Source organism: Aphelocoma coerulescens, chromosome 8 (assembly GCF_041296385.1).
Source record: "Aphelocoma coerulescens isolate FSJ_1873_10779 chromosome 8, UR_Acoe_1.0, whole genome shotgun sequence".
NCBI classification, from domain to species: domain Eukaryota; kingdom Metazoa; phylum Chordata; class Aves; order Passeriformes; family Corvidae; genus Aphelocoma; species Aphelocoma coerulescens.
Window position 1 is genome coordinate 17,939,172 of NC_091022.1, and position 14,795 is coordinate 17,953,966.

Genomic DNA, 14,795 nt, shown 5'->3' on the forward strand with positions numbered 1-14,795 from the left:
CTCAAAGGAAAGATGTTTCTGTGACATGAAAATTTGGTGTGGAAGATGGTCAGAGGGGAGTTACAGCATGAAGCTGCTTTATAGAATAGTGTTCTGAGGAGACATTCTGTATCCATATAATTGAGAAGCATATTTGGCTAAAAACAACTAAAATATAGACTGCATAATATACCTTCTCACTGTTTTTCTTAATGTGCATTTCAGCTTATTACAGCAGAAATCACTTCTCAATTGCCTTGAGCTGAAACAATGCATCTGAGCTTGGGTTAAAAGCCTGTAAGTGCTTCTTTACTTTAACAAAGTGAAATCACGTTACATTAATAGAAGTATTAATTAATTTGGCCTCATTTTTCAGTAGAATTAGCATTATTGAAAAGTCTTCGCCATCTTTAAGTTAAACTGTACTTAGTTAAGTGACAGAGTTTCATCTGTAACACCTAGTGATGTGTCAGATAGTGTAGAAAATTATTGTCCAATTTGGAAACCTGAGACGTTACTGAGAAATGCTGTGGGGTGCGTTATAATGAAAATACCAATCCACATTAGCCATGGTTGCCACAAGCAAAAACCTTAATATCTTGGCCAAACCTACTTAAGGTTCATGTAATAAACTCACATTCCTAATTTTATTAGGGATGTGCCAAGTTAGGCACTTTGCTGGCCTTTGGACAGATTTATAGCTTCACTTCTGCTGAATTAGTGTTGACTGACAAGAGGGCATTGTTTTATAGGATGCTATTTAAATAAAAACCTTCAGGGTATTTCTGTAATGTTGTCACTTCAAGCCCAAACTTGGAAAAAAGATATGTGTATTAAGGAGGAATCTTCATTAGCTTTCAGGAGTTTAATCTAAGGCTGCCAAATACTTCCTTATAAAGTAAGATATTGTAATGCAATGGACAAACCCCATCTTTGTTCCAGATTTTAGTATGAAAGCAGTCTATTTGACTTCCTGGAAATTGGGGAGGTAAAAAAATTGCTATTCATTTTTCCTTGACACAGTTGTGTGTAAAGAAGAGTGTGATCCTCTTTCCCTCTGAATATCAAAAAGGCAATTGATAATAACTGTTTACTTTGTAACTTTATTATGGTACATCCCTTGTTCCTGGCAAAATGTGTCATCTTGTATTTATTCATTGGCTATTCCTGGGCCAACAAGCATTCCGACATTTTTGTATGTAAAGCAGCCTGGTTGTAGACTAGAAAAATTGTCCTTCCTTTAAAAAAAAAAAAAAATGTTGGTTTGAACAGTCCTTCCCCATTTTAAAATATTTTTTTTTTTAAAAAAGGTGCATCTTTTAGATGCTCGTTAGGCTATGTGTAATTATTGTGACTCAGAGCAAAATATTGACCCAAATGTTGATACAATTATTATGACCCTTCAGTCTTCTCTTGCCATGCATTTTTTAGTTTACGGGAAGGACCATACAGCTGGGACCCCATATTACTATGAATAAATTGCTCTTACCTGTGGTTGCAAATTTGTATAGCTGGTTTGACCATTTGTAAAAAAAGGAGACTTATTCCTGCCTCACTGAGGGACTGAGAGGTGCAAGGAATGGATACAACTGAACTATTTTTTAGAGCTTCAGAACTATTATCTGACCATTAGAAAGCCTTACTTTTTACAATTAAATTCTGAAATACATGAAGGAAGTATACTTAGCACGAAAATGTCATTATTTGGTGCATTAAAAAAAGACATATAAGGAATCAGCTTCACTGGAGAGAATGACAAAAGGCACACATAGAGTTATATGTGAAAGATTACAAAATGGATTTGCTTTAGGGAAAGAAATATTGTACATACTGATTAAAGCCTACATAAATGAAATATTGGAAATATGCCAGTCATATCTAGCAGTACCACTCATGCAATGGATCCTGCCTGTGTTTCACTGATTTTCTTAAACTTTATGGTGGCTATTACATACACTAACCCAAACAGCTGCTCAACCCAGCAAGAGTATGGTGGGAGACTGAAATACTGAGAATTCTGCAACAAAATCAGGATGTGAGTTCTGACTAGTAGAAGAGCAGCTGAGGAGTAACTGCTGTCAGTTATAGTAAACTCAATGTAGTAAACTCATGCAGAGCATTTAGTGGACTGTGTCTCACCTGTTTAAATATAAGTTTAACATGACAAAGTTTCCCTCACACATTATTTGATCACCATTATGTATTACTTATACAGCTCCATCATTGTGCATTGTACTTTACCAAGCTAGTTCAATTAAAAAGTTCTACTTGGAGCTCATGAATGCAATAACATAAGGGTTACAGAGCCTTATTCCACAAAAGTGTTGGCATATGCACTAGGGCATTCATGTGACTGCTGGTCATTGATGGAGCTTTTAGTGTTACATCAGTATTCCAAGGCTGATATGGGAATGAAACTAACCACATGTTCATTAATGTAGTAATCATAGTAGGTGATAATATAACTGGGTTAAGAATCTGCTTGAAATTGTTCTTATTGATAGTCGATCTTTTCCATAAAGGAACACTTGAACTAGAAAAAGTAGTGGAGAAAAACTGTCTTAGATATATTTTTTTAGTTATTTTACTTTTCTGTGGATAAATATAATTTAAATACAATTTAAATATCAAACAAACCTACTGTTCAGGGCAGCAATTAATGAACAAGGTGTACACTGTTTGAGCTGAGGATCCTGGTCCTTTTCCTTGTTCAATCAATAATAAAGTTTAATTGGAGCTGGGTTTCATGCTACTGTAAATATTTTGTCTTTCAATAATAAGTCAGGAGGCTTGTCTGGATATGCAGTCAAGAGTAAGTCTGAGCTTTGAGGGATAGCACTGGGTGTGTTCATTGGTTTTCATGCTGGAAAGATCACAGACTGGCATTGCCCAGGCTCATGTTGTTGGTTTAGCCACCTCTTCCTTCTGCACATCAGAGGATAGTGGGTACTTCTATTGTTTATGTGCCAGTTAATGTATTCCATTGGCAGAGGTACTTCACTCCTCAGGACTATAGCTGCCAATTCTACTCTAATTAGTAAGCATTAAAATGAACTCCCAACCTCACAAATCTTTCCCTGACAACTTCACACCCTATTAAACCCTAACTTTCTTGTGTCTTAAAAATACTTCTTTCCACAGTACAGTACGTTACTTTATGAGCATCACTCTTGGTAGAGCCTACCATACACCTGCTTAGTCTAAGAAATCTTGGCTTTCCCCAAAATGAATTCAGAAACATTCAAAGGCAGAGGTTTAAATTAAAACAATAAAAGAATGATTGTCCTTTAAAAGTATGCACGTCTGTGTAACTGAAACCTGTGCACACAGTTGGGTACTTGCCACATAATTGTTTGGGTTTGCAGTTTAAATGTGTATTTGCACATTGCTACCTTTACAGCTTTTAAAAGTTCACCTCTTTATATTTGTGTTCCACACTGCTACACATTACTTTCTTTTAGCATGAAGAAAGCTTTCTCTTTTTTGTCAAATGTGAAGTAGCCACATATGTGATAGTACATTGCAAATGGACTGCAGAAGACAATTAGAAGCTGTGCAACAAGCACATCCAAGCTCCGTTGGTTCTCGTGTCATTTTTCCGTCAGTTTCAGAAGCTACATCAGGCTTAATGAGGAGAAGAGACAGGAATCAAGGGTGAAGAGGAGAGCTCTCCTCCAAAATGTTGCAAATATTTGAGAGCAACTCAAAGCATTTGCTGTTAAATACCACCAAATTCACCAGGTTCCAAAAAAATGCATATAAATCAGGTTTTGAAACATACGGGTTTAGAAGCTGCCAACTCAAGGAAAATGTGTGGGAAGCAGGTCTTGGGAGCAGGCTCCCATTCCTGTTCTCCGTGCTCCTCCTGCTTTTAGCCAGGGTCTCTAACCCTATGAGTAGGGATCAGAAATTAATAGCCAAAAGATCAGTCTATGATTCCACATCTTTATTTCACCTTTTACACTATTTTCTGTTTTATGCTGGCTGCTGAAAACTAGAGAAAAACCATTTCCAAAATATTCTTACGTATCTTGTTGGTTAATACACTGCCACAAGCGCTGGGAATTTGAAGTGGCCCAAGAAGAAAAGCACTAGTAACTGGGATCCTCCCATTTCCCATCTGACTGGATTTTGTAAAAGAGGACCTGGCCTCTATTTCTTCTGTCCTTGGGTAAAAACCTGGAATTGAAAAATGAATGGTGCTTTTTACTCACCCTTCAACCTGGCAAATATATCGGGTCTGTGTTATTCTGAAGGGCTGAACCCAAATCCAAAGCCATCAGTCTTCTTGCAACAGGAACTGTTGGCAAAGTCTTGTATTGTTCCATATTTTTATTTCTAAGAGACACTTTTGATCTGTTCTTCTATTTTTGTAGGTTATATAAGATGTGGGTTTGGTTTAGATTCAAACTTCAATTCCTTTTGATAGAGAGAGTGTCAGCCAGTCTTCCTGGCATGTTTCTTCTGGTGCTTTTGTTTCCCCAACAGGTATATGGCCTAGCTTTGCATAATCTATTATTCTCCCACTTCTTTCATCCGTCCCATTAAATTTGGGTTTCTTTCTCTGCAGTCTGAAGATGCTCTTGCACAAGTGATGTCATCTCTAATCCTGTTTTTCATTTGTATCATGGTTGTTGCTAACCGCTCTTTAAATAAAAATACAACATGATTCAAATATGCCAAGGAGCTCCACGGATAACCATATAATTTCAAAATGATACTGATTTTGTTTATATGCAACATAATCTTTTACAGTTCTTAGTCTTTATTTGAAGCATTGCAAAGTGGATTTTTATGAAAGGTATTATAAAGGACTCCTTGTTTTTTCATAACAGATTTGAACGTTAACTGATCAGAGTTCAGATAAATAGTCTTTACTCTCCATTAAAATATTAAAAAGCCTTTGGTAGGAAAGTGGCATAAAGATCCTTCATTCTTGTTTAATGAACACTTGTTGGCAAGTATAACACTTTAATAGCTTTGCAGAATGAATTTTGTGAGAGCATCCTCCATTTCATTGTCAGACACTTGTCCAGGTGCTGGGAATTTATTGGGGGAAGCATATTTTTACTCATTAGTTCTGTATTTGATTACAGAACAGTAAAATATGAACCACTAAGTCCCCGAGGCATAGCTGTGTACATTGAGATTAGTAATTGCATGTCATCATGTTTTCCATTGGAATTTATATGAACAGATAGGATAGGTACTTCTTAAGTAGGTTTAAAAGCAAAGCAAATTTGTATTTAATCTTTTTTGCAGGCATATTTTCCCTAATGGAGTAAAGGTTAGGCTAGATGATATATTTTAAATATGGGTTTAATTTCTTTTTCTTTTTTTTTTTTTGCCTTTGTTGAAGTATGAGGTTTTCTTTCTGACAGATTAAAGGAAATATATTGTAGCTGAAAATTTTGACTCTATATCAAGTGTTTGTGCTAATATAAACACAAAGAAAGACTTGCGTTGTTGTCGTAATGAGTGTTTATGAATATATGTTTATATACAATATGTAGACAATGTTTTTATCTTTAACCAGATTTTAATGCTGTAGGTATGAATGAAAATCATGTAGCAGATCTAGGGATAAATTTTATTCCAACTGAATATAAGAATGCCATTTTTTAATGTCTTTAGTTTGCCTGTTTTTCAAGAACAGCTAAAATGCGTTTTAAATTTTGTATATTAAGAAAACCCGCAAAATAAAAGTGAAAATTATCCAAAAAAACCTTAATAAATTTAAAACATAATCTTTTGGGTCATGTTGAAGGGTTAAACAATGCCAAATGTGCTGTTCTGTCCTGTATAAAAGTGCTCATGAATGTGTTTTCCAAAACTGAATCTAACGAGGTACTTAATAGCCACAAAACTGGCACATTTGATAATTAATGTTCCTTACTGAAGTTTTGCTGATGCATTATAATCTTAAATGGAGAGAAATGTTAACTCAACATGTACTTGAACCATCAGCTGTTTGGAAACTTCCCGTTTATTGATGTGAAATACCTGTGTATGAGCACTCAGCAAAAGGCCTTCATTAGCCCGTCTCCACTGCAGTGTGAGGACTTACCAGTGTTTGTGGTTTGTTGAGCACATGGGTCTGTACAAGGCCTGCAGTATTGTGACTGTGGTCCGTGGGGAGCCCCTTGTCATGCTCCACTGGCAAATGAAGAAATAATTCCACTTCCAGTGACTGAATGAATGGGCTCTGCACTGAGCTCCCGCCCTTCCATCCTGAGCAGCACATGCAGGCTGAGTGCCACCAGAGCAGGGCACTGCAGGGACATGGCTCACAGGCCACCCAGGGATGGCTCTTCACTCGTAGCAGCTGATGGAACTTGCATTAGTCCTCATTGTGCGTATCCACTGCTAGTGCAATGTACCTGTGTGAGCAAAGCGGTGGGGGGGATGATGAGAATAGGATCTAACTTGTGCAAAATGGAGGTTTACAGGGTCCAGGATATAAAAGTGTTAATTTAAAACTAAAATGAGGAGCCCATATCTTAACAATGTAGGTAAAACACAATTAAAATAGATATTTGAGAAATAAATGTTGCTAATGGGTAGTAAATATTGTTTTCTTTATTTTTCACAGTCATGTTCTACAGCAGTAGTGGCAGTGTATTTCTTTGCTGTTAAATTCCCACTGATTTCACAGTACACATATATTGAATATACTACAGGTTACAGAGCTGAGATTCAGGGGATTTTGAGAAAGAAATGTTGAAGGGTAATTGGAGCCACACAGGAAGAGTGGAGAAGGGATCCAGTGTAGCAAAAGAAGGCTCAGAGAGGAATGTAAAGGCTCAGGGGAAGCTGAAAGTGGATCAAAACAGGACAAATGGAGGTAGAAAGGATCAAAATACCAAGGAGAAGGAAAAGAGAGGATTGTAGCTATATACAGTATTGTTCAGAGAAAAATGTGCGATCAGACAGGATCAGACCAATTTTGTCCTGGCTGACACAAGGTCAGAGGAGCAGGGAATCAGAAGCACTGGAAGAGGTATTGGATCCTAAGTATATGGAGAAGGAAGTAAAAGTGAAGCAGAGAAAGAACTATTAGAGCAAATATTAGAGCTGCATGAGGGATAGAGCAGAAGTCATGGTATCGGGAGAGCTGAGTGGGGATCAGGAAAGGATTACATGTAGAGCTGTCAGGAAAGCCAGGAGTGGGTCAGAAAAGCTTACAGAGATTTGGTCCGAGTGGCCAGAGGGGCAGAATGATGCCTATTGTTCAGCATACTGCAGTTAGTTCAGAAGCCCTTACAGAGCAACTCCAAGGGGAAAAGTACCAAGAATATTGGCATCTTATATGGCAGATCTGATTCATTAGCAAAACCAAGGCTCTTGCTTTATTTATATCCTGTGAGGATTTGGTTTGTTGGATATTGTCCTAGCTGCTCCTTTGGAATCCAGTAGTGATTTCTCAGGATGGCTGCTCTTGTAAGGCACAACCTAAGGATTTTAGGCAGCTTACCTTCTGAACATCCCAGCATCTGGAAGCTTATGGCCAGGATCTCAGCATTATTTTAATAATTTATCTAAAAATAAACTGATGTCTTGAAGCAGGCAGATCTTTTGTGGAAGTCTATGCAGGCAAATTTTACCTGAAGAACATTCTGTAATAAATTCTTGCTGTTGTGAACTACAGTAGCATCGGGGCTATATCCCTGCTTCGGTATAGAGAATGTGCTTCTGCCTATCCAGGCCTCTATACAGACTTTTTCACTAAACTACGAAGGTGATCCATTTTCAAAATCATTTGCTTAGGATAGCTAATTCTGGCAGATGCCATCACTTGCCACTGCTGATGGCATATGTTTGTCAGTCCTCCCAGCACATAGCAAAGAACCTTTTTCAAGAGGAAAGCATTGTCATTTTATCCTATTCATCCCTACTCGAAACCAAACTGAATGGCATTAATTATCACTTCAGGTAGTAAATCAGTTTCTCATTCGTGAAAGGAATGCTTCATCTTGAGTCCCTTTGTTTTGTATAGCCAGAGGGCTATTACAGATGGTATTGAACTCATAAGAATCATTTTAGCGTTATTCCAGCACAAAGCAGATAATAAATGGATAACCTTGTTTTCCTAAAAAGCCATGAATAACTACGGCTTTAAATTCAGTGATTCTTCTCTGCCCTACTCCCTCCAAATCTAGAAGCATGTATTCACAATCTTACTTTAAAGTCAAGGCAAAGTGCTGATTGACTGTACTGACATAATTGTGTTAATGACAAGACACTGAGAATACATTGTTGGATATGTTGCTTATCATCACTTTTTATTTGGCTCTGATCTGCCAAGCTCGAGTTATGCTTCTTATACATTGTGGTTTCAGTCAGTCACTTAAACTGCTTCAGTGTTGAAATAACAATTTTTACAGGTCTTTTAGCTGTAGCTCAAGAGAAGGAATTCTTCCAGAGCATCATTTAACTGTTCAAAGTTTGCCCTCACTGAGAGGCTTAAAGTTTGTCCACTTAGCAAATGATTTCTTTGATCAGTAAAATGATTAGTGAAACTACTCTTTTTCAAATACATGGATCCATTTTTTAATACAAATACCAAGTTAATACCAATAAAGCATTTTAATCTACAAAATGTATCTTCTCTATTGTCACAACTGAGCTCCTGCAGGCACCATCTCAGACTTTTGAAATGTCCTGTTGTCTAGTGGAAGAGCATGCAATAGGATATGGAGATGTTTTAATGCTATGTTGTGCTTGATATGGGTGTAATTCAGCAAATAGTAATGTTTAAGCAATACTATGGTATTGGAGGTATCAAAAAAGGCTTGCATTTAACTTGGTGCCATTCTTCCCTAGCTTCCCCATTGTACGAAAAGCATCATTGTTGAAAGGTGAGTAGCAAATGAAATATGAACAGTTAGATGTCATAAACAGGGTGTACTTATTCAGGGATAGAAGCTATCTCAGAGTTGCAAATATTCTGCATTATGTGGGGATATACTTCTTTCTGACTAGTGCTAGTTGAGAGGCATAAAGCTCTTTCATCCATCCTGATAAATTCAAGACAGAGAGGTCTATTCAGCTTAGGCTTATTTTGCTTGTTGTTTGTAAACCAAAACAGCAGATGAGAAAGTCAGTATTCTGAAAAAGTTTGGATTCAGACCTGCAGCTTTTGAAATTTTGAATTACCTCTTTCTTTTATGTTTGTCAAGATCACGCCATCTTCATTATAGCACAGCTATCCTTCCTTGGAGAGGGTTCACCTCCTGCGTTAGTGATGGCAAACTTGAAATAATAAAAAGATTGGGCAGACTTTGTCAAGGCTTATTTATATCCAGAAAGGGCAACTTTAAAAGGAGCCCATGATAACTATAACTTCTGTAATGTTGCTGAAGAATACTGAGGTGATGATCTGAATATAATTAAATAACTTGTATATTCAATGCACATGTGAGTTTTCTTTTGTTGCGACTGGGAAATTCTATTACACAAGTCTTTCCAGGAACTGGAACTCCTACAGGCTATTTCAGTTGGAATAATTAATAATAATTGCTCTTATAGCAGGCATAAATGCCTTGAAAGTGGTGTTAAATAGTTACAAAAGTATCTTAAAAACATGTGTCACTGCTATTATAATCATGAGAGGAAAATTTACATTTGTGATCAGACCAATAGCAATCAAGTTCAGTTATGCTGTCAGTGACTGAAGCAGTCAGTTATGATGCAATATGTAAATGCATTTGGATTTACAGTCTAACTCGCTAAGTCATTGCTTTTGACTAGCATGAAATAAAGTATTGCTAATGCTGACTCAATACATATGGCTATCATATGACAGTTTTATTTTTTTATGGAACATTCTGACTGTAGACAATCAACAAGCTTGTCAAGTTGTTCTGCAAAATTGCTAGGATAATGAATCAGTCTAGTTATATTCTCATTCTGTGGTAGTATTAGGAAATTACAAAATTATGCACGCCTTCTCTATCTCTCCCTATGTATACACCCCCCCACCCCAAGTGTATAGTGTGTACACATAGGTTATAGGTATTTATTTGTCCATCCTGTGTGCTGGGCCATACATACATGCACATGCTTGTAATATTTGCTATTTTGCCAGAGTAGCTATACATCATGACATATTGCAATGTAGAGTTTTGAAAGGCTACTGGAATGCCTCCTTTGCTGTTGTCTGGAAAAGCCATTGGCTTTCCTTACAAAGTTAAAATCCTGGTGTGAACTTAGGCCAACCAAGGGAACTATTACCTATAGTGTTGGTGCAGTCTGTTATAGAGTTAGAAGTAGGCTGCAGAGTTGTAAATTGGACTTTAAATACTCCAAATCATCAGGTGCATAAACCCATTACAATAAGTACAAGTTTAAGTGTGAATATTAATTTAAAGATGCACTGCAGCCTCCTACCACATGGGATGCTGATGATTTGAAAGATCAGGACTTGGGTTATCAGATCTTTGGGATAGTGAATGCATCTCAGGCTCTTGTATATGATGCTGACCTAACTCTGTACCTCAATTTTCAGATGTGCATGAGTGTAATTTTAACATGTAGCCTGTTTTCAGATCATCACTTGAAATTTCGAAGTCTAGATCTGTATTTTGTAAACTGAAACAGGCTGTTAACAAAGTGTCAGTGGGATGAAATTGATTCTGTGAAGAGAGCTACATTGGTGGCCCTTCTGGCTTGTTTGGTTTATTTTATGTAAGTATAGGCTTTGGTTCTGAAAACACAAGTACTTACCTCTTTGCATATGTGTAATTCCACTGAAGTCTGTGGGGCCACTGATAATCATTAAATTAAGTCTCATAAGTGCTTCCAGACTTGGATGGGGAAAAAGGCAAGATTCTCATTTTTGACTTTCCATTAAATCATTCTGTGTGATTTCTGCTCATCTCCATGACATAATTCTGGGGGGTTTTTGTCCTCATTTAGAGGTATTGCTTTTGGTTTTGTTTGTTTTTTAAGATGGAAGCTCTTTAAACCTTGGTAGTTATTTACTTTGGGTTCAGTGTCTTTCATGCAGGAACCACAGATGTATTTTTTCCCTTGGAAAAAAAAGAATTTATTTTTCAATTTTGGACCAAGGGTTCATGTCAAAGATGAAAGAAAAAATAATTATTTGTAAGCCATATTAAACATTGACCATTAAAAAGGAAATTGGAACATGTCATGTCAAATATCTTGAGAGAGAGAGAGAAGCGAAGGGCGGGAGCTGAGAGGCACATTCCTTGAAGTAACTAGAAAGAGTCTCCTGGTGAAATGGAGGCATCCTGGGGATCACTGACTTTAATTAAGTAGAAATGATCAAGGCACCAGGGTACTTCCGGGGGATTAATGACTGACTGGGAGACTTGATGGCCTTAGGCAAAGCTGTAGGCCATTAACCCCAGCCAGTCCTTCGTTTTTCAGGAAGTGCCCTGTGCCAAGGTCATTTTTCCTATTATAGCTAAGGATGAATCTTTTCTGTAGTCTCATGAGAGTCATGAAGTCCATGATTTTTGTGTTGTTTTTTTCCTCTTTTTAATATCTGACTTATGACATATGGGGATATTTTTATTAGATTGCTTGTGCTGTAGTGAGAGAGTAGCTTGATACCGTTCTGATCCAAATTTTATGAAAATTAGTTCATGAATAGCCCACATGCATATTAGCCAAATGAGCATCAAAGGATTAATCAATACCCCAAAAGCACAAGGAGGTTCAGTACCATTGGATTATTAAATTTGATCCCAAGAATAACACTGCAGCCTTTAATAAAAGTTGTGTTAGTGAAAACAGTCTTGGATCTTTGTGGATGACTTGTACTTCTAGTATCTTGTGGCAGAGTTTCAGAAGCTGTGTGTCTTTTCACTTCCCTTTCACCATTGTTTTTCGCAGAGTCTGAGGGATTGTGAAATGAAATCAAAACTGCCCTTTTCCTAAGCCATTTCTTTCATTTGGGAGAAGGTACAACCAAGCAGTATGTTGGTACACAAACTGCCATTTTCCCCCTCTCCACCTCTCCATAGTTCTTGGATTCTTTATGCTCAGTAACCACCTTGTCAAGGGGTTCCCATCCTAGCTCCCTACACCATGAGCAAGGACATAGGAAAATGTTACCAGGGATGACAGCTATGTTCAGAAAAGCATGGGAGCATTAATGTCCTCCTCTCACTGAATCCCACCACACGGATAAAAAAATACACTAGATAGTATTGGACACTGTTGGAACTAGAAGAAAAAAGATTGCTAGAAAATATGGCCACTGCTGTAGGGTTCCCAGTCTCCAGTGCCTTTATCTCTGTCCTGGCTACGGTGGAGGGGGAGTTTAGTGCTGTGTGGGTGTGACCAGGTTGTTATTCTATACCAGGCGTGTCATTGCTGGGGGTCATGGTTTGGTTCAGAAAGGGCTATTTTGCCTTGCTCTGGCAAAGTGTTGGCATTAACTCCTGCAGGCTCGGTCCCTCTGCTATCCTGCCAGTCCCCCCTCCTGGTGTCTCTGTACTGCACCTGTGGACCTCTGGTGCTGAAAGGGACAGTGGCGAAAACTCAGTTGCTCCTAGTGCTGAAGCAACAGCGCCAGCCAGGAGGCGGCTGGCAGGAGATCAGTGTTCTTCGCTGTTTGGGGCTGGGGGCTGGGAAGCGTTCGCCATGTGAGCTCCCTCGTCATATTGCCTTTGTTCCCAAATGTGTGAGGGAGGTGGGTGGGAACAGCCACACGTCACCTTTGTCTGGGGAAACCATGCAGGCATGACCTGCACAGTGGCCACCATTTTGGTATTGTTTCCCATGGTGAATACCTTTTTTTGGGTAAAACACCTCTTTTTTGTACACTTTTGCTGTTAATATTGCTATATTAATTATTTATTATTATTGTTAATATAACTATATTGAGCATGTCTTATTCCATTGCTTTGTGCTCTTAGTAAATTGTTATCTCAACCCATAGTCTCTCCTTTTTGTCTCCCCCTTATGGGAAGGGGCCGGGGAAGAGGAAGGGGAGTGGCTTTATTGTAGTTTAATTTCCTGCTGGTGTTAAAACCAGCAGAGTCTCACTTTACATCATCAGATTCTTTCTGAGCTGGGGACTTCGGGGTTGTGCATCCTGGGAGGTGAGCCAGATAGCTAACCAGACCCTCAACCACCCTTTCTACGCACCCATTTACTGGAAAAATATCCTAGAAACAACTGCTAAAAATAGAATTGTTGATTAAAAAAAATGAAACTTAAAAAGCTTTTAAGCAATAGATCAAACTCTCCAGCTTTATGAGCTAAAGGTAATTAGAAGCTGTCCACTTAATACTCTTGACACAGAATACTGTTGCAGCCATGTATAATTTTATCACTTATCTACAGAGGTCAGACGCAAGGAACAGACCCTGTGTCTCATTTAAACATTTCTACTTCAGCCACTGTTCCTATTCCATCTTATCTTGAATAGCTCATGCTGAAATCAATTAATAATATTTTGCTTGTTACACTTAGAGACGTTATCACCTACAAAATGTGCCTTAATAGAAACTTGGAAAACTCTAGCCAGCCTTCTGTGCAATATACATTTGTTCTCAGCTCAGAAAGCAGCTTACCTGGAGAGGAGCCAGCAAGGCCAGCTCAGAGGAGGCTGCCACAGTGGCAGACTGACAGATGCCTACCCTTACCTGCCTGGAGCAGCCCAGCATCTGCCTGTCTCCCTGTCCCCCTGTATTTGTTTTACCTTAACAGGCACGTTCTCTTTCTATGTGGCAGTGTGTTCTTGGTCTCTCACTCTCTGGCCTCTCTATATTTACATCTAATTATGTATACTATCCTATATGCTTCTGCAAAAGCAAGTAAGAGTCTTTTTTTAGTGACTACATGAAGGTTTCTGATATAATGTTGGCAGAGCATAAGACCTAATAGTTACCTATTTTAAAAATTAATGGTGGCTTCCACAGTTGATTTCTATCCAAATCTTTCTGGTTAATTGGTTAGATAGATGCTGGACTTTGAATTATCATATGTAACTATTGATGGGAGAGAAAGAATTAGCACTACTACCATGCCTGCCATTTTTCTGGTGTCTAAGAGTAGAGAAGGAATCCTAGTCCTTTTACTTGTTTGCTTCTGAAAGAGCAGAGGCAGCAAGTGCCTGTGCACTTCATAAGACTCATATTCAAGATGCCAAGTGAGTTTTCTTTCTCTTTGTCTGGAAAGCCCATGAGGATGCTCATTGCATTCTTTCGCCTGACTCCATGTCAGATGAGTGGGATGCTTGATTTTGCTGGTTAGGGTTGTGGAAGGCATATGCAAGGTTTTCTTAACTAGAGAAGTGGTGGATAAATAGATACTTCCACTGCATCCAGGGTAGAGGATAAATATGTGTGTGATGAGGGGGGAAAAAAATAGTTGGATGAAGTAACATACCAGAACAGTTATGTTTTAAGGTATCTTGAGTCTGAGAAGACCCAAAAGCTTTTCAGACCATTTGCCTGATACTGAAATGAAACTTTTTGGACCAAAAGTTACGTTAGTAGCACCACGATATGCAATGTTGTTTTAGAGGAAAAGCAAAGAGTAACTTCTCCAGCTGAAACTGCAGGGGGAATTTTAGGTATGCAGGATGTAATTACCAGAACTGGAATTTGGCCAGTTCACTGTGATTAATTTAACACCCGTATTCTTGTTAAAATTGCCATGGATTTTTTAATGATCAAAACTGGTTAGGATGGGCCTTGACTTTCTGTTTCACCTACCATAAGTAAATGCAAAATACCAAGAAAGTCAGCTATGTTATTTGATTTGTATTTCACCAGCCATTGATGTTGAATTGCCTTATAAACAATTCAAACAATAATATATTTATATGAATATGT

At 38.2% G+C, this 14,795-nt stretch overlaps 1 long non-coding RNA gene across 4 annotated transcripts in view; it reads left to right on the plus strand.

Annotated features, from left to right (window-relative positions):
• Window positions 1-14,795, plus strand: part of LOC138114021 (uncharacterized) — a 254,311-nt gene that overhangs the window by 141,639 nt on the left and 97,877 nt on the right. The gene's annotated exons all lie outside the window — the stretch shown is intronic.